This window comes from Tenrec ecaudatus, chromosome 2 (genome assembly GCF_050624435.1).
Source record: "Tenrec ecaudatus isolate mTenEca1 chromosome 2, mTenEca1.hap1, whole genome shotgun sequence".
NCBI lineage: Eukaryota > Metazoa > Chordata > Mammalia > Afrosoricida > Tenrecidae > Tenrec > Tenrec ecaudatus.
Window position 1 is genome coordinate 131,516,544 of NC_134531.1, and position 22,156 is coordinate 131,538,699.

Sequence of the window (22,156 nt, forward strand, 5' to 3'; positions counted from 1 at the left end):
CTTAGAAGCTCATAATGACTTATTGCCCAGTTTCAAGAAAAACAGTATCCTACTGCAGAATTTGGTCCCATTGATCAGGGGCTGTGATATACTTTATGCATTTAAGTTTTTCTAAGTCCATGTATAATGGTGAAGCTGGGCAGACAGATGAAACGTAAGCACTGTCTTCTGCCACTGTAAAATAATTAACAGCATAACGTGCTTCAATAGGCAAACAGCACAGTTCTAAAACACAGGTCCAAGGAATTCTGTGTGTAGTCTTTTCAGCACTGGTGCTCGGTGACCTGTAGGAAATTATTTGCTTCTCTGGGTCAAGGTTGGCTGAGTAAAGTCAGGATCATCGAGCCTATTATCCTACAAAGTAGTTAACTTTATGCAAAGAAAATGACTCCAAGGTCACATTCAATATTTAAACATTTTTTGGAAGAAGCAGATCAAACAACAAACAAAATCTGCAGATTATATGAATGACTGGGCATAACCCTATCATCTCACAATGCTAAATAAAAACAATTCAAAATTCAAGGATGACCTCCCAGTTATTGGTGTCATCTTTGAATATGAAAGACAGGATCTAAATAATATTATCCTTTGGTGGCAGCTGTGTGCTCATCTGTAATAAAACAAGGGAGCGGGGGGGGGGGGGTCATTGTACTCAAAGGATCGTTAAGGTAAGCAACCTATAAACATAGCAGCCACGTGGTTCTTAAACGAGAAATTGCTCTGTAAAACTCTTAGTGATGACCCAGTGATCTGGAAAAAGCCAAGTTCAGTACCTTGGCCTATTCATGTCCTTTTGCCAACAGGAATTAAATACTCCAGGTATTTGTGACCTCTGAGAAGACATTTGGTTTTTTTAGGCACTGCATGGTCGAAAGAGGGAAGGGCAACAACGTCTGAGAGAGGCTCTCTCGTAACCTTGCCTAGAAGTCTTAAATAAAGAATTATGCCAGTATTTAAAATGGGAGGTTAGAACCCAAGTGTGATCATCAAACTATACATTTTTTAAAAATTACCTTATAATAATTAATCCTTCAAAATCCACACTGACTTCAGTGAATAGAGAGGTAGCAATCAATTCTCTGTGATGCTGAAAAATTTATCTACCCAATTAACGGGGCAGCTCAAAATACTACTAAGGTGACTTTCAGAAACTGAGACTGTTTGGGTCTCTGGGTGGAGGCCCAGGGGAGGCAGGCCAGCTACAGTTCTCCAAGGAGACCCTGGAACTAAGCATTGGACTGTTAACTGCAAGGTTAGCAGCTCAAATCTACCAGCCACTCCACAGAAGGAAACCGAGGCTATCTGCTTGCACAGAGATTTATAGTCCTGGAAACCAGAATAAGGTGCGTTGGTACGATCCCCCAAGCTGGGAACAACCTTTCAAGAGAAGAGATGGGACGATGTTTCCTTCTGTTGTGTATAAGGTTACTATGACTCAGAATCAACAGTTGCTATGAGTCAGAATCGATGCAGTGGCATCTAACAAGGACTATGACAGCTGCAGAAATGGGCTCAAGCATAAACATCAGTGGTTGAGGCTAGAGCAGTGTTTCAGTCACAGGAGGCTCCTCGAGTTGCTATGAGTCAGAGTTGACTCCCCAATGCCTAACCACAACACAGGGTCCTAATATCCTCCAAGAAGAAATCCCCAGCACCATGAGGTAGGGCTACAAGTCACCCCAAAGCACCCCAGAAAATCATTGGCCTAGGAGAGGGAGGTAGGGAGGGCTAAGACTAGGGTTGTGAATCACCTTGCCTCCCCAGGCAGAGTTTCTTGGAATTGGGGTCAACCTAAAATAAGAGCAGTTGAGGATCCCAAAACACATTCAAACTCAGGATAAAAGATGCCCCTTGCTAAGGGCAGAGAGACTTTAAGTCGTAATTTATAGAATTCACAAGAATTCACATAACCTGGAGATTTCCGAACATTTGTCACATTAATTCACGGACTCTAATTCTTTTATCTTCTAAGCCTCACTCAGGGTTTCTCTGACTATGGGGAGGGACTCCTGGCAGCGGAATCATCTGAGAGTTCTTGTTAAAATAAAATTGTAGGTTCATAGGTCCTACTCCAGACTACTGAATATCAATCCTTGGGACTGGAAAACAGTCTAAGAACTGAATGCTAAGGAGCAACCCAGTTGATTCTGATAATTACAGTAAGATGTGAGCATCAATCCATCTACACAGCTCTGGAGAAATTAATGACACTGAAAGATTACAAAGGTTCGGTGTATTTTCCCCCAAATGCTTTAATACCATACAAAGAAAACCAATACAGAGTTCTTGTGAGGAGTTCTTAAACACTACCCATTTATTTTGCCCACGAGCAATATAATGAATACTGTTACTAAAAGGCAATTATGAAATGATCGGGGAAACTATCAACTGCATGTCTGAAAAATACTGTATTTATTTGATCACTCAAAGTAATGATGCTACTAAAGGAATTTATCGTGTTTTAAAGTACCAGTCACTCGGGTGCAGGAACTTAGGAAGTCGTTACACGTCTCATATGCCCTTTTAGTCATAAAACTTTTGTGATAAAGGTTTTTATTGTTTTTGAAAACTATATACTCTGAACCACTGCAACCAGTGATTAGGCTGCAATATGAATTTATTTCCAAGTTATAAATGCCTACAAACATGTTTCATTGGGATTACTAAGGCAGCCCCAACTCTAGGAAACCAAATTAACCCCTGCAATAAAGCTCTGTCCTTCTATTAAGGTTTGGGTTGGGGTTTCTTTGTTTGGGGTTGTTTGGGAGAAGAGTAAATCTGTCATAATGCATTCTCTTAAGAAGCAAAAGATAATAGTGTCTGATACACACGCTACTGCAAAGCAGTAACTGTGGGGCAGGCACCACGGTTCTTCTCCAGGAGATAGTTCGCTCTCTTTCTCTTTCCTGTACAGTCCTCACTCTTAGAAGTGTGACTACAATTATTTCACAAAATGCAGCTTGGTATTTCTGAAGAGACAGCACTCCCCTCTCCTCCCTTACCAAAAATCCCAAGTTCAAACCCAATATGGAAGAAAAACTAACTTGAAACTAGCCTTTGTTTGCAGTATATTGTTTCTGCTGAGTTGCCCCCTACCCATGCTCCACCTCAGTGCTCTGACTGAAGTGCACATGCTACGTTTTAACAGATGGGCCAGCTGGCGGCTGCTGGGCTGTAAACCAGGAACAAGGAATCTACACCGAATGGTATTGAACTGAATGCTCGTAAAGTTCATGGACATACACTGACCCAGACAGACCAGGCAGATCCAGACATGCTTGCTTACGTACTTACACACACACACACACACACACACACACACACACACACACACACACACACACACACACACATCTCCAGGACTCATAGGAAGCTCAAGGCTGTTTCCCCTTTATATCCTTCTAAGTCATTCAACCTATCAAATATAAGTATACATAAGTATGCCTGTGTATAGATACCCATAGGTACAGAGAAATATGTGTGTTCACATACACATAAATAACTATGTAACTCAATGTTTCATGGTTTCATAGATTGAAACCATTCCAATTCCTGCATCCAGGTCTCCATCTAATACTCTCAATAAGCACTCATTCACGTCAATTATGAATTACAAGAAAATGCAAAATTGAATTACATTTAGTTCAAAAATAATATAAACTACCTGTATGTGATTGCTATATCCCCAACTCCCATGCAATACAGCAAACAAGAGGCTTTTTACCCCCTTCAGCTGTAAGGGGAGAAAAAAAATGTATCCAAAGTCCTAACCGAAGTGTCAGGTTTAACCTTGAATCCCCTGTGTCAGATCCTGTCACAACTTCATCACTCCAGCACACAGGTGCTTAAATAAATGCCAATCTACGCTCTTGGATGTCTTCTCTCCCAGGCACGTCTTGGATTTTTCCGGGACAGCTAGATTCTCAATGGCCTTAACCAAGTCCCTCTGACAGAGACACATCTTGGGGGTGGCTGCGGAGGTCCAATCACCTCCGGAGCGAGGCAGATTCAAGTGTTAATAGAAAGAAATTACTTTACAAAGTTTAATGTCCCTCCTGACCATTGCTTTGCACAGCCACAAACCCGAAGCCCGTGCGACAGCGCCCAGCCGATTCCCGAAGTTCTAAGGGCTCGGACGAGCCTCTGAGAACCGGAGGAGAGCGCTCCTTCGCTCGCTGCTCGCTCGCTCGGCCCCCACGGACTCGGACCCGGACGCCAGGTCACCGCCTCGGCTCAGGGACCGTCCGCACGCCGTCGAGGAACTGCACCAAGCACACAGCCAGCCTCCCCGGCCCCCTCCCCGAGCCGCGTCGCTGCCGCAGAAGCGCAGGGGACGCGTCCCCGGCCCCACCTACCGATGGCAATCACAACACGCCAAGTTCCCGAGCTCGCAGAGCGGCGTCCCGCGCCGAGTTGGGATGCTTTGGAAACAAGAAGTTCGGCAGTGGGGATTTTGGCACCGAGTCGATCGCGCCCAGCCTTGACCTCCCCGCTGCAGCCGCGCTCCGACGGACCGACAAGCGCGCGCCCGGACGCGTCCCGTCTTCCCGCTCGCCGATCGCCCGACAGCGGCCGCCCAGAGGAGCCGCTCGCCCTCCGCTCCGGCACTCACCTCCGCGCCGGGTCCCGATCTCAAACTGACGTCCCTGCTCCGGTTCCTCAGCCCGAAGCTGCGGCGATTTGGCGGTTGCTCTCGGCCCAGCGGACCCAGGCACATCGGCTCAGGCAGCACCTCCCAAGGATCCCGGCGAGCCCCGTGGCCGCCTCGGCTCAGCAGCCGCCGGGAGCGCCCTGACAATTCACGGACCTGCTCAGCGAATGAGGCGGAACGCGGCGCCGAGCCGACAGCGCTCGGGAGGGAGGCGGGGCCGGACAGCGGGCGGGGCGGAGCCAGCCCCGGGGACCGGCCCGGGGGGCGGGGCAACCGTCGCCCCGTGACGGGCGGAGGCGGCAGCCAATCAGAGCGGCGCCGGAGTCCCCCGGCGGCCGCGGGCGGTACCGAGTGCCTGGCCCGGCCCTGAATCCGTTAGCCAATCGCCCGCGACTGGAGGCTGGCCGGCGGGTCCCGCGGGTGGCGGGCAAGTTCGCGGCGGCGAAAAGCAGAGGCTGTGGGCCGCGCTGCGGGGCCTTCGGCCGCGACGAGGGGAGACTCGAAAGGGACTTCGTGGCCATGGGCGGTGCGTGGCGTGGAGAGGCCTGGACGCCTCGGGGGTCCCGGATCAGTCGCCTCTCGACGCGCTGTGTGGCTAGAAGCCCGCTGACCACCGGCCGGGACTGGGTAGCTAATTACGGCACCCGACGCCCGCGGGAGGCGCGCACCCAGGGAGCCCCAAATAGACCCCAACAGTCGGAGGAAACTGAGGTCCGCTCGGGTGAGTCCCAGGCCATGCCACCCCGCCGCCAATGGCAGCCCGGGATGGAGAGCTCCGGGCTCCCCTGGGAAGTGGGTCTGATTTCTGGCCGGTGGTTCTCTCCAAAACCCAAATCCGGTTCCGCGCGCCTTCGAGAAAAGAAAGTTCGTTACACGCCCCATCCCCGCACGCCTGTCCCCCCACACCACACGAGCCGCAGCGATTTCCCCAGCCCTGGCCGGAGCCCCCTGGCCCCGGGTCTCAGGGCTCCGGCTCGGGACAGCGTAGGTGCTTGCTGGACGGTGCCGCATCCCTGGAGTCCCTCCCTCTGGTCCGGCCGCCCCACGCGGTGGCATCCGCAGCCGAGGCTGGTTCTGCTCCTGTACTCTGCGAACTCAGGTCCCGGAGATACCCAAACACAGGAAAGCCAGAGTCCACCACACCTGTCCCTTTCTGCGAGTGTACTCTCACCCCCACCTCCCGGAAGTGTGCCGACTCAGACGGAGACCTGGAAGGGTCCTTAATCTCTTGGACACCAGGAGCCCGAGACACTGAGGTTTGCCGGCCACTGGCAGCCAAGTAGCTCCAGAAGAAGGCAGCCAGGCCCCGCTGCACCTCTCGTTGGCAGCTAGTCTCTTAGGACCCGGCTAAGCCCTGCCCCTCGCTGCAGGTAGACATGATGTAGCTGCTGCTACTCAGGAAGGCACAAAGGGTAGGCAATGGATGTTTTTGCTTTCCAGGGTGAGGTCTAGAATGCAAACAAGTCCTGGACTGTAAACTGCTGATGAGTAGGGGTCTCTCTGTGCCAAGAACAGCAATTATCATAGGTTGGCACCCAATCCATATGAGCAGCATGAGGGACTGCAAGACAGCCAAGGCTGCAGCCCTCTTAGTGCCCTGACCCTCCACTGAACCACCCATCTGCCTTCCAGCCAGACCCCAATTCAGCTAAAGACCATTTAGAAGTTCTAAAGGTTTTAGTCTCAGTGTGGACAACTATTCATAGGGATGATGGCTGAAGGAGGATGGATTAACAGAACTGCTATTCAAAGGCGAGTACCTTGGTGACACAAATGGTTAAGCACTAGACTACTGGCTGCCAGGCTAGCCACTCATTCGTATCCCGTTCTGAGTTGGGTTTCTACGCTTTTGTCACAGCTCCCGTTCTAGCTAGATGAGACAGGAACAGAAGAGAGGGTAAGAACAGGGCCTGGAAGCCTTTAGCAGGCTATGAAAACCTAGTCAATGATCCAGAGGTTGCTCCTATTTAATTATTTCCTCACAGAGTGAACAAAGGACTGAGGAAGGCTCCGTCCTTGGAAGACTGAGCCCGTTGGTAGACTCTGTTTCAACTCTACGTGTTCCTTAGTATGCTGCTGAGTGGCTTGGGAGAACGAGCAAGCTGGCATCTGCCTACAGGAGTTCGCTGTAGACAACATCAGGAAATACCCATCAAGTCTCTGCTCAGGTGTGGCTGCAGAAGAGGGACTGGTGGTGCCAGGCAGACAGAAATCCCAGGAAAAATACTGCTCCCTATCCTGGTTCAAGTAGAACTCCACTTTGATGTGGTTTACAAATTGTGTTTTCTGTTTGCTTTCATTAACCAGAGTAAGCCTCTCTCCCTTGAAGGCTGCCACGAAACAGATCAACTTTTGCTGGAAATATCCGGAATTTCTCTTGGAATAAATATATGAGGGAGCTTGACAAAATTGCTGGAGGAAACTCTTTGAAGACCCTTCATATTTCCTGGGATTTTTTTTTCTTTATGCCTGTATCTAATAATGAAAACGTTTGACAGCAGTTGATTAGATGAGCACCATTTGAAGGCAGTTTTTCAGAAGTGATAATGGCCATTTTTAAAATCACCTTGGTAATAGGAACCAAACACCAGCTGATACCTGTGCTTGTTCATATTTGCATTTCAGAACCACCACAGTCCTTCCTACACTGTCGATTAGGTCGCAAAATGATCCAATAGGACAGAATCGATCTGGCCCTTTAGGTTTCTGAGGCTGTATGTCTTTCCAGGAGCAAGAAGCCTCATCTTTCCCTTCGAAGTGGCAGACCTCTGCCTTGCAGCCCAACTCTTCCCCGCACCACCCCCGACCGGCCCCGGGCTCCTTAAATTTGCATTAGATGATGAAAAAGAAAAGTCCTTTCCTGAAATGGGTTAGAACTAAACCGGTGTGGTTTCCTTGATGTTCTGTTCAATAAGTTTTGGCCCGCCATGGGTTGTGACAAGTAATGGAGCTCATTGCCGGGGACCTAACTCCAGAGACAGCTGGGGGTCTGGCATCCAAAGGGATGCAGTAAGCTTTGCCATTGGTTCTCTTGAGGGAGCACCAATTACAGAAGATGGTGTTGAAATCTAAACATAGTCCAAATGTACTCTCTCTCTTCTGTGCCACCCATCCGAAAAGGCACCGCGACGGCCTGATCTGTAGGAAACAGAACGCCGTGAATGTCTGGACGTGGATGGCACCTGTGTAGCGCTAACCCGGTTCGTGAAAGGAAAGTTGCTTCCCTCCGAAGTTTGAGGAATGGCTCGGAATGAGAAGACTGGGATGGGACCCCGCAAGCAGAGTTTGACCCTTTGTGGACGGTGAACACATCTGCCCTCAGGCACCTTCACCTGCTCCGTCTCACAATAGGGTGTGATGGGCGGGAGCCTGTGGGTTCTAATATGAGTGGCTGCCCTGGTGAGTGCTCCTGGCAGTCTCTTAACCTCTGCTTACCCTTGCTTCTTCAGCCATAAAACAGCAGTGGCAGAATTGGCCCACTAGGTCTAGCTGCTTCAGGGGGCACAGGGACAATGGTTACAAAACACTGCATTTATCGCAGTGCTGACATGAAACGGAGAACAAAATTATGTTGAAATGAGAAAGTAGTGATATCTGAGCAGTTTCTCTCCATTCTTGCAATTTCCATTTATTATAATCTCATTGGATTATTGCCCTCCCATTCTAGAAATGCAAATGAGCAAAAGGGCTGTATTCTTTGATTATAAAATGTTTTGGAAGCTGTTCACGGGGAGGGTTGGAGAAGCAAATCTGAGGTTGAGGAAATTTTTACTGAAGTGATTAGTTTCTTCCCCTTTCTCCCCCCCCTCCGCCACTCTGAACATATATTCACACTGAAAATGGCTCATGTTTTGAAAAGGTTATGCTAAGTATCTTAGCCAAAAAAATGCAAAGTCAGAAACTGCAGATTTTAGTACTAGCTCTTCTGTTGATTGGTTTTGAGACCTGGGGCAGTCATTAACCACCCCACCCCCATCCATGGGACTGCAGTGATACTTGGAACTAATTTCACAGAGATGGGAGAGATAACTAATAATAAGGACCTTTGAAATTAATTATATTAATTACAGACTACAGAACATTGTGTAAGTGTTTTGGGGCAAACTAAATATGGCATTGGATTGTATACCACAGCTAGGAGATATTTCTGTAAGAGAGCGCTCACTCTTGCACACCATCTGCAGCCAGGGCGATGCCCCCCCAAAACAAGAATCCCTCCGCATTTGAATGGCAAAGCAACTGAGCCATGTGAAGGGAATATTTCAACAAGTTAAAGTGGGATCTCCAAATGAGTTGACAAAGGGAAAGGAAACCTGCTTTCCCCAGAAGCATGGGACTTCATCACATACGCACCAGAAGAGGAATTACAGTGAACTTCTTCAAAATGTATGCTGCTAAGTGAGAGCACTCCTGATAAAAGCCTAGAGTGAGCTTGGAAGATAATGGCCTGATATGCAACTAGATGAACCTGCCGAGAATCCCCCAAAGGACATACCCACTGTCATGGAGTCAAGTCTGCCTCACAGAGAGACTCCACTAGGCTTTCTGAGCCTGTAGACCTTAACTTAGCCCCGCCCTTCTCCCTGTGGAACAGCTGGTGGTTTTCACCTTGGGCGTCACAGTCCAATTCTTACCTGGCTGTGCCGCCAGAACTCTTGAAAGAACAGCACCCCTAGTTTTAAAACTTCCTAACACGACGAGTTAGATTACACAGAAGTAGCCGTTGGAAAGTGTGTATGCTGCACCAATGCCACAAGTGGGTGGGTATAAATAACATGCTTAATTTCTCATCGTTAAGGCTAGAAGTCTGAACTCAGGGGGACAGCTCTAAGAGGGGGGCCTTCTTGATCTCTTCAAGCTTATGATAGCTTTTGCCAGTCCTTGGCTCTTAGATGCATTTGTTTCTGTTTCCTGCCTCACTTCCATCTCCCACCCCAAACCCCATGTCTGTCTGTCTGTATATTCCGTTTTTTTTCTTTTATATTTAAACTTCCAGAAGTGATTAGGTTTAGGGCCCTTCCTACTTTGGTCTCACATAATTAACACAAGACAAGAAGCCCCTGTTTCCCAAAAGCATTACATTCACAGCGACAAAGGTTAAGGCTTCAATATTATTGAATCCGTACCAATGTACTTAGGGAGAGTGGGAAGGAATACATGTCCAATATAAGCCAAAAGTACTAACAATAGGAAGTTCTCAGGAACCATACAAAGAAGTATGAAATGCTGTAAGCCAGGGCTTGACTTTTTCTCTACACTCTTGATTAACTGTGAGACTTTGTCCAAAGACTCTTCGTTTCTCTGAGTGAAATGAGATGTGGTTAGAGGGTGACTAGAACTAACTCTCACTGCCATGGAGTCAATACTGACTCATAGTGAGCCTACAGGACAAGGCCAAACTGGCCTTATGGTTTCTGAGACTGTAACTGGTTTTGGAAGGAGGAAACTCCATCTTTTTCCCTCAGAGTGACTGGTGGTTTCAAATTGTGGATCTGATCACAGCCCAACTTGAAACCACTACACCACTAAGGCATAAAGCACAAACCAAGGAGCTCCAAGCAATTCCTAGTACAGGGTCAGGCTCATAGTAGGTCCTCTTTGGTAAGAATCACTAGTGCTTATTGTATTTATCGTGTAGTTATATAGTATTTATGTACCATGCACTGTTTCAAACTTTTTCTAATGACATTCAATCTTCCCATCTACCCTGTCATGTATCTCTTCCATCTCCTCTTTCTCAGTTTCTACCTAAATTGAAGGACTTCTATAAGAAGGATATTCTGCTGTGCACTAGAAGGCAAAGCTCCTTTTTTTAGAATCACAGGAACTTTCAATAAAGTATCAAAATGCAAAGCCCCTGTTTCTCAATATATTCTCTGCCTACATATATGCACTCATGAAGGTGGTATTTCTATATTTCTCACCTTTCCTCAAAGAATTCTGTGATCCTACATTTACATTATTGTCCACATGGCACTTGGGGCATTCCTTGAGGGATTTAAAAAAAAATCATCTTATTGGGGGCTTTTACAACTCTTATCACAATCCATACATCCATCCATTGTGTCAAGCACATTGGTACACTTGTTGCCCTCGTCATTCTCAAAACATTTGCTTTCTACTTGAGCCCTTGGTATCAGCTCCTCATTCCACGCCCCCCACATGAACCCTTGATATTTTATGAATTATTATTTTGTCATATCTTACACAGTCCAACATCTCCATTCACCCACTTTTCTGTTGTCCGTCCCCCATGGAGGAGGTTATATGTAGATCCTTGTAAGCGGTTCCCCCTTTCTACCCCACTTTCCCTCTACCCTCTAGATATCGTCACTCTCGCCACTAGTCCTCAGGGGTTCATCCGTCCTAGATTCCCTATGGTTCCAGTTCCTATCTGTACCAGTGTATATACTCTGGTGTAGCCAGGTTTGTCAGGTATAATTTGGATCATGATGGTGGGTGGGGGCAGCATTTAAGAACTAGAGGAAAGTTGTATGTTTCATTGTTGCTACAGTGCACCCTGACTAGCTCGTGTCCTCCCTACAGCCCTTCTGTAAGGGGATGTCCAATTGCCTAAGGATGGACTTTGGGTCCCCATTCTGCACTCCCCTTCATTAGGATGATATGATTTTTTTTTTGTTCTTTGATGTCTGACAACTGATTCCTTCAACACCTCGTGATCACACAGGTTGGTGTGCTTCTTCCATGTGGGCTTTGTTACTTCTGAGCTAGATGGCTGCTTGTTTACCTTCAAGCCTTTAAGACCCCAGGTGCTATATCTTTTGATAGCTGGGCTCCATCAGCTTTCTTCACCACATTTGCTTATGCACCCATTTGTCTTCAGCGATCATGTTGGGAAGGTGAGTGTCATGGAATGACAGTTGAATAGAACAAAGTGTTCTTGCATTGAGCAAGTACTTGAGTGGAGTCCCAATGTCGATCTGCTACCTTAATACTAAACCTATAAATATATGCACATAGATCTATTTCCCCATCATATATAAATATATTTAACTATGTGCATGCCTGTATTTAGACATCTATAAATGCCCGTTGCCTCCTAGTTCTTCCCTCTCTTTCCTTTTACTTTCCTATTGTGACACTATGACATTCAGCCTTCACTTGGGTTTCAGTAACTCATCTCAGTTACATTACCCTTGTCATACCCTACCAGGCCTCTCACACTCTCCTCGCCATTGGTTTTGGATCACTTGTTGTTCCCTTGTCCTTGGGTTTGTTAACACCATTTCCTTTCCCCTACCTCCCCCTCTCCCATGCCCCACCAGAACCATCAGTCCCATTGGTTGTTTTCTTCTCCAGATTGTTTATCCAGCCTCTCTTATCTAGATAGGCTTGCAGAGATAATAATATGCACAAAACAAAACAGAGCAAATCAAAGTAACAAAGGAAAACACAACGACAACAAAAACAATGACAAAAAAAGAGAAAAGTGTGTAAATAGTTCTAGGTTTGTTTGTTGACTTTTAGGAGTGTTTTGTCTGACTTTGGCCCCAAAATCTATTTTTGGTACTCCCTCGGGACTTCCTGGCTCTGCTGCCCTTGCTGTTCTGTTGCATGCCCTTAGTGTTTTTCTCAGTGTGGTGGGGTCAGATTGGGTGGAATTCTCACACTGTGCCTCCAGTGTTGTCCCCTTTAGGGCTATGGGTCAGTGAGGGATGCCATGTCTCTTCGAGGGGCCGGCCCTATGGTCCTCTCTGTGCATTGGCTGTTCAGAGTGGGAATATTGTCCTCAGGGCATGGTGGGCCAGGATGTGCTCCTCTCTCTCTTTTATTCCCCCTTCATTTGCTCTTCATGTCCCTCTTCCTGAGCTGTAGCTTCAGTGCTGTCCTCTGAAGTAAATGGTTCTGGGGGGAGGGGGCTTCCCACATAGTTGGGATTGGGACCAGCCCCTCAGATCTCCCTACTGGTTCCCTGCTTCATGCTGGTATGTTGCATTCACATCTTGGCAAAGCTTATTTTTATAGGGAGCCATATGTATTCCCATAAAATGTATTTTTCCATAGGACAACCCGTTTCTGGAATATGTTAAGAGAGAAAATGGCATTTTCAACTGGCATTGCCTTGCTTTCATGGGAACGGGATAATCCATACCATCCCTGGTTCCCAGGAGTCCCTGGGGGGTGGTAAATGATTGTGTGTGTGGCTCCCATCCAAAAGGTTGGTGATTTGAACCCACCCACGGGCATCTTAGAAGAAAGACTTGGGAATCTGCTCCTTAAAAAAAAAAAATCCAGCAGCCCTTGGAAAGCCTATGGAGCCCAGTTCTATGCGACACCCCCGGGTGGCCATGCAGTAGAGCTCAGGGCAACTTGGTACTGGTTTAGGAGCCTGTTACAGTGAGCTCAGATAGCATATGCACTGCAATAAAGGGGTAAAGGGAAGCAAGAATCCAGAGTTTGGGACCAAAAGGGCCATAAAAGAAAATGAGATAGGCTTCAAAGCCCCCAACCACTTTCCAGGTCTTGGATTGTAAGCTCTTAGAGGATTTGGACTTCTCATTTGCGCTTCTCCTTTGGATTTTGAATTTAGTAGGAGTAGGTTCCCTTGAGGTATCAATATGAGAGCCATAACTGCCCCCCCAAACAAAGAAAAATTGGATTATACCTTAGAAATGAATTGTATCATTAGTTATTATGAATACCTCCAAATTATGACAGATTCACGTGTTAGAATGCCAGGGAAAAGTAGCCGTGAGCTATAATACACAAAATCGGTTATTACCCAAGAGGATTTAGGTGCTAATGTAGATGGTATTGCATCTGTGAAATCCTGAAACCCACAAAGGATTCCAAGATATAAAGCCAAATAAAACATAATACAGAGGGAAATGATTTTGATTATGCAACATTTATATATAGCATTTCATTTTACATTCTCAAATTGCATTTCAGTCATTGGTTTATTCTTTCTAGCACACCTGGGGAGTGCATCCGAGCTGTTATCCTCTGTTCACAGCGGAGGCAACGGAGACTGAAAGTGGCTACATGTTTTGTCCAAGAGCACACCAGGGGCAGTGTGAGAAGTGGTTCATTCATTCAATCACAGGTCTATTCAGCACCTCCTCTTGGCCCAGCACTGCAGTCTGGTGTAGGTGCACAGCAATGGGTAGTGTATAGGCGGCTTCTGCCTTGCAGGAACCTACAGTCTGCTGGGGTAATAAGCAGTTCATGAGGGATGCCTCCTGCCCCCAAAGTGCTCTAGTCCACAAGCACCAGGGTGTAGAGAAAAAAGTATTTCCTAAGAGTCCTGAAGATTTGAGCCAGGTGCTTTAGTGATGGGTGGAATTCTGACAGAAGCTTCGATAGCAGGGAGGGGGCGGGGGGAAGGAACTGAAACACAAAGGTGATGAGACAAATGTACTGGGGAGTGTTTGACTGTAGTAAGGCAGCCACGAAGAAAGGGGTCTGCCATTCATTCATCAATCTAACCTGCTGAGTGCTATTGTATGCATAGGCTACAGGTCTATTTGCCATACACTGTTGTTGTTTTTTCTCCTACCCTTTCCAGCATTCCAATAAGATATACTAGTCCTCCTTTAATGGAAGAAAAACAAAAACAATCTTTTGTGCTTAGCAGTTGCAATTTGCCCAAGGTCACGTAGCAAACAACAGATGTGGGGTTTGCAAGCATGGCTCCTGACTTCTGCATGGGCACAGGCAGGAAGAGTGAGTGCCAGTCTGGGGCCATGTTCTCCTGAGCCCATGGAGTCATAGACCCCGCACCCTAACTCAACGGCCTTCCAGACACAAGTACATCAGAGAGAAATAAAGTAAAAGCCTTCTCCTGTAGACAGTGTATGTCTACAGTCAACCCGAGGTCAACAAGAAAGGCAAATGCTACTTACCTGGTCCCTACCGTTCAAAATGAAAGTCTTCTGAAAAAAAGGTTAATATATTGAAATCTCAGCTTAGTGTTTTCATTAAAACAGCCTTTGTGGAGTAGGTCCATTCTGGTGTTTAAGCCCTTTTCCCTGGTGGTTCATTGGGATTAAGCATTGGGCCACTAACTGGAAGGTCAGTAGTTTGAACCCACTAGCCGCTCTGCAGGGAAAAGATGAGGCAGTCTGTTTCTTTAAAGATTTATAGCCTTGGAAACCTTTTGGAGTAGTTCCGTGTCCTCGAGAGGCACTATGAGCCAAAACCCATGCACCAGCAGCATGTGTTTGGGGTTTAACCCCTTCCCTGCAGTACAGCAACCCAAGCCATTAATCTTACAAAATCCCCATTTCAACATGAGGCAGCACTCATCAAGAAATAGCATCTCCTCTCGCAATCAATAAGCCACAACCCACTGCTGCTGAGCTGATACCAACTCAGCCCGGTGGTGCAGTGGTGAAAGTGCTCTGCTAGGAGCTAAAAGGTCAGGGAGTAGAAGGCCCAACTGCTCTGTGGGAGAAAGCTGTGCAGCCTGCTTCTGTCTAGATTCATAGCCCCGTGACTACTTCTACTCCGTCCTATAGGGTCACTGTGAGGGCGAGTCTCTCTACATGGAAGCTACTAATTAGCATATTTTCTGTTTCATCATCAGGCTTAAAATACAAGTGTGAGAGAAGTAATAATGGTAACTCAAAATATTTAGAAAGGAAACCGTTTTTGTTTAACTTGTCCTATAATAAAAGAATAAAATGCTCCAAGGATGTGGGTGGACATCAAAATTAAAACAGTGAAAATTTGAACATCTGTTAAATAGAGCACTTCCCTTCATCTGCTTTTGTGGAAGAGGCTTTTTGTTTTAAACAATTCTTTTCCATGACCAGGCAGAAAAGTCTTCCTCTAGACATCTTCCATGACTAACAGGTCAGTGTTTACCTTCTGCAGGAAGATGAATGGGGAACCCCCAAATAGGGCATTTTAAAACCCTAACTCCAGCCTACAATGTTCTCCCGCGCTCTCAACACTCCGGTGCTCAGCTGACTTTGCCCAGCCTGAACTTGGTGACCCAAGTGCAGAGATTTATGAGTAAATGGTTGAATGTTTTCTCATACCCATATGTCCTAGGAAGATGCAACAGAGACAGCAAAGTGAGCTTGAAAGAATAATCAAGTTTCATCGAAGATGTCAAGGATTCCCCTCAACAGTGCAGCAAGGCCTAGACGAGGAAACTGTAGCCAAGTTCCTCCTCTGTCTTCAAAGTCCATGACAGTTCCCTCTCATTTCAAGGAGAGACCTGAGCCAGGTCAGTGGTGGTCTGCGCTTCACAGAGGAAGCCGATGAGATTAATTACTGATGCCTCAGCTTCTAGAGCTGCAAGGCGGGGGAACACTTAGTCGGCGAGATTGGAAAAACAGGACATTGAAAGACTCAAAGGAAATCATGTAACATATTATAACCATTTGCATCTCTTTACAGGGGAAAAATCTACAATGCACACTTCTGGGATCTCCCATGTTGATGGAAGAAAGTGTTCAGGATACTTAAATGAATCCCACTGAAGGCATGTATTAGCATTCATTTCCCTATCAAAATGAAACCTATGTGATTTCTTTCTCCCTTTAAAATGGTCAGCAAAAAATGCTGAAACCCTCCAAGATTGTTGGTGGTGTAGAACCATGCTAAAACTACCCCTATTTAAAATACATATATTAGCTGTGAATAATAGATTGTTTCCCAACCAATAAAACTAACTACACGGAGGTGCTAATCATCGGAACTTCTAAATCTGATTGGCATCACAGTCAGAAAAATGTGTGAGAAGTTAATTAACATTTCAACTTGCTGGCTGTGGACGGCCAGTCCAGGGGTCCCCAGGAAACCTGCGTGTCAGCTGGAGTCCGTGTGGGGAGGCTGTTGATTTTGCCTGGACTCAGGAACCAGTAGGTCATTTGAGTCACGGCAACATGATATGCATGTCAAGGAACTCTTGGTAATCTCCATGACAGGTATTACGATATCAGCTACAGAGACAAAGGAATATTTGTTATTGTCGGCAATTCTAAGCTTAACCAAAGCAGACAACTGCCCTTGGGCATGCAACCGAAACCTTTCCATGGCCAAATAAGAAAGATCATGGTCAATCAAGGTCAAGAAGGCCCAGGAGAGTCATCCTTCCTTAGGATTCATGGTCACATCATCATGGAGGAGGTCAGGGCACTGATTCACATGCAGAGTCCCCAAAACCATTTAAAGTCAATGAACTGGACTATTAAAATGGACCTGGCCCTTTCAAAGCAAAATAGGAAAAAGAGGAGGCACAAATAAACAAAATGTTTATTTTCTTCTTCTCTTTTCCAATAAACTGAAAATTAGTGCTAATGAACCCTTAGTTGGCTCCGTATCTTTATAAGATCTGTTTCTGGTTCCTAGGCTGTAGACGCCATCTCTGCTCCCCTGTTCTCACTCACCCACAGCTTGAGCTAAGTCTCAAGGTCTCATTTTGACCACATAGGGTTTTTTTTTTTTTTCAGTCACTGGAGGCAGATGAGAAGAAGCTAAATATAACTGCAAAAAGCCATCAGCAATTCTAGAAAACGACGTCAGGCTTAACATCAGGAGTGGGCAAGTTGTGTGAACATGCACAAATCTTTTCTGAGAATATTCTTCAGAAGAGAGCATTTGTGAGCACAATCTCAAATTGCATTATAAGTACTAAGTGAGAGAAAGCGAACAAATTGTATGTCAGAGCTTTTGTATTCTTGGTGCCATCACTGGCCTTTTGTTACTCTGCATCTGGTCTGCTGCTGAGTGCCGGGGGTGCAGGGACAATGCTGAACTGTGGTGGCAACGGATCTTTCAGATGCCGCTGGAGGTGGCAGGGAGCCTTGTTTCAGTCTTTATTTGGGCATTTGTCTCATTTTCAAAGACTGTGACTAGGACTACACACCTGTCTAATAATCAGGCATGTAACATTTTATGTTTGCCTAGTGCTTTGTAGTCCTCTATTAGACTCCACAACACTCCTCGAAGGTGGGTCAGTATTACTGCCTATAGTTTACATTTGAGAAGATAAGAGGCACAAAGGGATTATGTGATTTGTACAAGGTCACCCAGCATGCAAGCTTAGCTTATAAAAGATGACTGCAGAGCTCTTTCCAAATAAAAAGTGCCTTATCAATGTTTGGTAGCGCTGATGGGCACAATCCTAGGATGAGTAAAATGCCTTTGGGGAGTAAAGTGTGTGTGTGTGTGTGTGTGTGTGTGTGTGTGTGTGTGTGTCTGTACACAAGAAATATATATACCAGAAATGTTTTAGAACATGTGAGTATCTGTACACATCTCCCACACCCCAATTTAAGGAATCATAAACTGGGAGGTGGGCTCAGATACTTTCTGTCTTGTGAAAGCCCTGAAGTGGTTTTTGATGCACAGCCATATTTGAGAACTCCTCTTCCAGACTGAATTAATAACCTCAGCCAAGCCCAAGAGCAACAGGAAGATGCTGTGGAGTCACTTCAGAAGACAAAGCCTGGGGTCTCCAGGCTTCTGCCTACCCTGTTCACAACTATTAGCAAAGGACTTCAACTGAAGTCCATTCCATCTAGGGAATGCCAGGCGATAAGGCAGAGGTTAAAGCGCGTGACCCATTATCTTTTAATTCCCTTTCCCACACACTTTTTGAAGTCCTCTTGTGTTTAAGAACCACCAGTTCCTAACTGTTATATTGTTCATTCTTGGGTAATGTTTCAATTGAGTGCCTTGAACTTGCTGATAATCAACATAGTAGGGATCTACAATATCTGTTCATTCATCCGCCTATTCAGCATTTATTACCAGTGGCTGTGTGGTGACTTCAAGGAGCTCTGGTGGTGTCCTGGTTACACATTGGGGGTTTAACTGCAAATTGGCACCAAGGTGAGGCTTTCTATTGATGTGAAGAATGTCAGCCTCAGAAACCGCAGGAGTAGTGCTAGCCTGGCCTGCATGGTCACTGTGAGTTGGCCTCAGCTCGATAGCAGCGAGTTCGGTTGACTAGATGCGGCAATGTCACGGGGCCCTGGTGGCAAAGCAGGCTACTTGTTGGGCTGCCCACTGCTAGGTCAGCCCTTCCTTGGGAGAACGATGGGATTTTCGACTCCCATAAATATCTACAGCCTCAAAACCCCAAAGAAGCAGTTCTTTTTTGTCCTAGAGCAGTGGTTCTCAACCTTCCTACTGCTGCGACCCTCTGATACAGTTCCTCATGTTACGGTGACCCCCAACCATAAAATTATTTTTGTTGCTACTTCATAACTGTAATTTTGCTACTGTTATGAATCGGGCAACCCCTGTGAAAGGGTCGTTGGACTCCTCAAAGGCGTGACGACCCACAGGTTGAGAACCGCTGTCCTACAGGGTCTTGATGAGTCAGAATCAACTTGATGGAAGTGAGTTTGTTGGGGTTTTTTTGAGATGTGAGGATTTCAGAATAAAAATAACAGTCTTGCCCACAAGAAATATATGACTCAATCATGAAACAGACACAACTAAAACAAATAGAATCCCAATAATACAAAGTCACACATATTAAATGATGATCACGAAGCATAACTTGAGTGAAGTATTCACAGTAGCTAAAGAGCAGGAACAACCCAAATGCCGACCAGCTGATGAATGGATCAATGCGGTATTCCCCTTCCTCATGCTTAGCAAAAGATCATGTTACGCAAACACAGCCAGACACAAAGGATACCATGTTGTAAGGCTGATGAGATGTTCTAAATGGGCAATGCTATAGAAAGTCGAGTGGTAGATGCCTAGGGCTAGGGGTGGGCACGGTGTGGATGGAGAAAATTTGGGGAGTGATTGCTAATGGCATTTCTTTGGAGGGTACTGAAGATTTTCTCAAATTGTTTGTGGTGATGATTACACAGGGGCCCTGATAGCATGGTGGATTACACTTTGAACTGCGATGAGGAAGACGGTGGCTCGAACCGCCCTCAGTTCCCAGAAGGGGTGACAGCCTCCGGAGCAGTTCTACTCTGTCCAATAGGGTGGCCACGAGTCAGAGTCTACTCGGTGGCTGTGTGCATGTACTTATTTATGATGGTTATATATCGTCTAAAGACACCAGCAGTTACTTAAAGATACAAGCAGTTCTCGATTTATGATATCTCCAATTTATGATAAAACTTAATGACCATTGTTTTATTTCTTTTTCTATGTAGTATATTGCAGCATGTAATATATCACTGGCACGGAGCAGCTCATAGATCAGGAAGAAGGGGAATTAACACATTAGAAATTAATGGATTTTGAAGAGGAAAGAAACTCTTTAGATGCTGAAGAGGAAATAATGAGGAAGAGGAAGGAGAGAAGTCATCAAAACATTTTACAGTGAAAAGATTGACTGGAGTGATTTATTTTTATACTTTTTACGGTAAATTATGTGGGGCTTCACCTTACAGATCACCAACTTTGTATTCAATAGTTTCATCTACTCATCATCAACCCCCACCACACACTAACTTATCCTTCACTTGTTGCTTGATTTCTCTTGTGCACTACTATCTCCCATCTCACCCGAATTAGCACCATCAACAGACTCGCCCCTTGCTTCATCTTCCTTCCATTGCCCTCCCTGCCTTGGTAAAATCTGTTCCCTTTGGTGTTAAAGTCTTTATCTTTTTTTTTCTTAAACCAATGGTCCCATATAATATTTGTCCTTTGTGATTTGCTGATTTCACTCAGCATAATGAGCTCCAGGTCCTTCCATGACATGAGGTGCTTCGAAGTTTTGTCATTATTGGAGTGATTTCTAAACTCAAGGATTTCCACTGCTTGAAAACACAGGGCTGAATGCCACTGGTTGTGTTAAAGTTGACCAGATTCAGGAAGTTGTGAAATGCTACCAGGGGAGGAAATGGTGTGGGGGCCACATGTGACCTCTTTTGGCTTCATTAGAGAGAAGGGGAATCCAACTCTGCACCAGCCCAAGCAGGCTGCCACAAAGTGGAGGTCAGACAAGGCTCTGCTCTCCATTTCTCCTCACTCTATTCTGATAGCAACTGCCCCTCCATAGCACCTTGCTTCTCTGACTGGTTTTGATAACTCATTGCAATGGACACACAGAACTCACAGACAGTGCTCATATTATGGGGGGGGGGGGGTAACAAGGGAAGCTAACAAGTTACCACAGGCCAAGACCATAAAATATTAAGGATACAGTCTGGTCCACAGCAGGGCCTTCCTTCAGCCAGCAGCCAATCTCTTTCTGGTCCTCAGCTTCTCAGTCCTGTGCTCCCCTGGCCTCTGCCTCCATTATCTCATGGTTGCAGCAGTGCAGCTTCTGCTCTGTCTTCGAGAAGTTCCTCTGCTCTGTCTCATGGTCTCCATGACTCAACCTCTGCTGCCTCCACCACTTCAAACAGGGACCCCAAATGTCCTCCACTAGGGGCTGTTCTTTCTTGATGGTCCGAGGGTTCTCTTCCTGTTCCTGCTTGAGAGGAATGGCAAAGTGACCAATCCCCAAGTTAGAGGGCTCTACACCTTATTTGCATGGACCCACCCAATCACTTGGTGGAAGTTATAAAAAAAATGACTCAAAGAGCCATATTTAAGCCATTTCACTTCACCCCACTGTGAAACATGCTGAAAAAAGAAATGGACCATATAGACAACTCTCTAAATATTTTATTCACAAAAAAATGATGTCATCCCAATCCCAGGGATAATCCAGATGACATAGAAAGGTCCACAAGTAGAGTGATTACCACAATGACAAAATGTCAGTGTCACCCATCTCTTCATCAGTGGAGTAAATTGCTAGGATTTTTACATTTTTAGTATATTGTATGTATTAAAATGTATCTGTTCATTTACATGTAATGTTTTCAACCCCTAAAGACAAATAGATTGAATTCATAAGGATACCAGCTATAAACGTCATTAATAAACCTAAAATAAATAAAGAAAAGGGGTTTGACTACATCAGAACTGACTTTTGATGGAGTGGTTAGGATAAAGCCCTCTGGTAAGTCAGGAATGACCTGTATTAAAACCACTGAATCGTATACAGAATGGGTAAATTGTATTACATGTGAGTATACTTCACTGATGCTGTTATATAAATTTGTATGAGCTTGGAAGAAGGCATATTTCATTCACTTGATCTGGAGGGCAATGGTAGAATGCTTCCTGAAGAAAGTGGCATTGGTGCTGAGTCTCAAAAGGCCTAGTGTTAGTAAGGGGCAGTGGAAGGGGGACAGAAAGCCCAGCTCACAGTGACAACGGTGCTTTCTTGCCATGGCAGGTTGTCTAGGGACGATGGAGCTCAAGATGTGAAGGATGCGGTCGGCAGGGCTCAATGTAAGGTCTGACTGCTGGGCTTGGTTTTGTAGCTAGGTTTTCGTCTCGTAAGCAACGGAGAACCATGTCGGGTTTATGAGATTCTGGAGGATTCTTGGAGGTGGGTAGGAGTTGTATGGGTGATCAGATGGTAGGATGAGTGGGCTGTGATCAGGGGAGACAATGTAGGAAACTCTTGGGCTAGCTAGGTGAGAAGATGAAGCCCAGTATGGCTATTAACAGTGAGGATGGAAGCAAGGAGGCCAACTGGTTAAGATGTTT

At 45.9% G+C, this 22,156-nt stretch overlaps 1 protein-coding gene and 1 long non-coding RNA gene across 8 annotated transcripts in view; one reads left to right on the forward strand and one right to left on the reverse strand.

Annotated features, from left to right (window-relative positions):
- The window catches only part of MARCHF3 (membrane associated ring-CH-type finger 3), a 168,129-nt gene extending 163,292 nt beyond the window's left edge, over positions 1-4,837 (reverse strand). For 3 of the 7 annotated variants that reach the window (XM_075541480.1, XM_075541477.1, XM_075541479.1), the window contains exon 1: positions 4,616-4,837. The gene's annotated coding sequence lies outside the window, so the exon portion shown is untranslated. Of the gene's footprint in view, positions 1-4,358; positions 4,425-4,615 lie in introns of all 7 variants that reach the window. The other 4 variants (XM_075541478.1, XM_075541475.1, XM_075541476.1 and 1 more) reach the window with 4 other exon arrangements.
- A 247-nt stretch (positions 4,838-5,084) lies between these two features.
- On the forward strand, positions 5,085-21,883 carry LOC142440967 (uncharacterized). The gene is made up of 3 exons (XR_012782893.1): positions 5,085-5,375; positions 16,025-16,109; positions 19,756-21,883. It is a non-coding gene; the product is annotated as an uncharacterized LOC142440967 (long non-coding RNA).
- Positions 21,884-22,156: the final 273 nt, after the last annotated feature.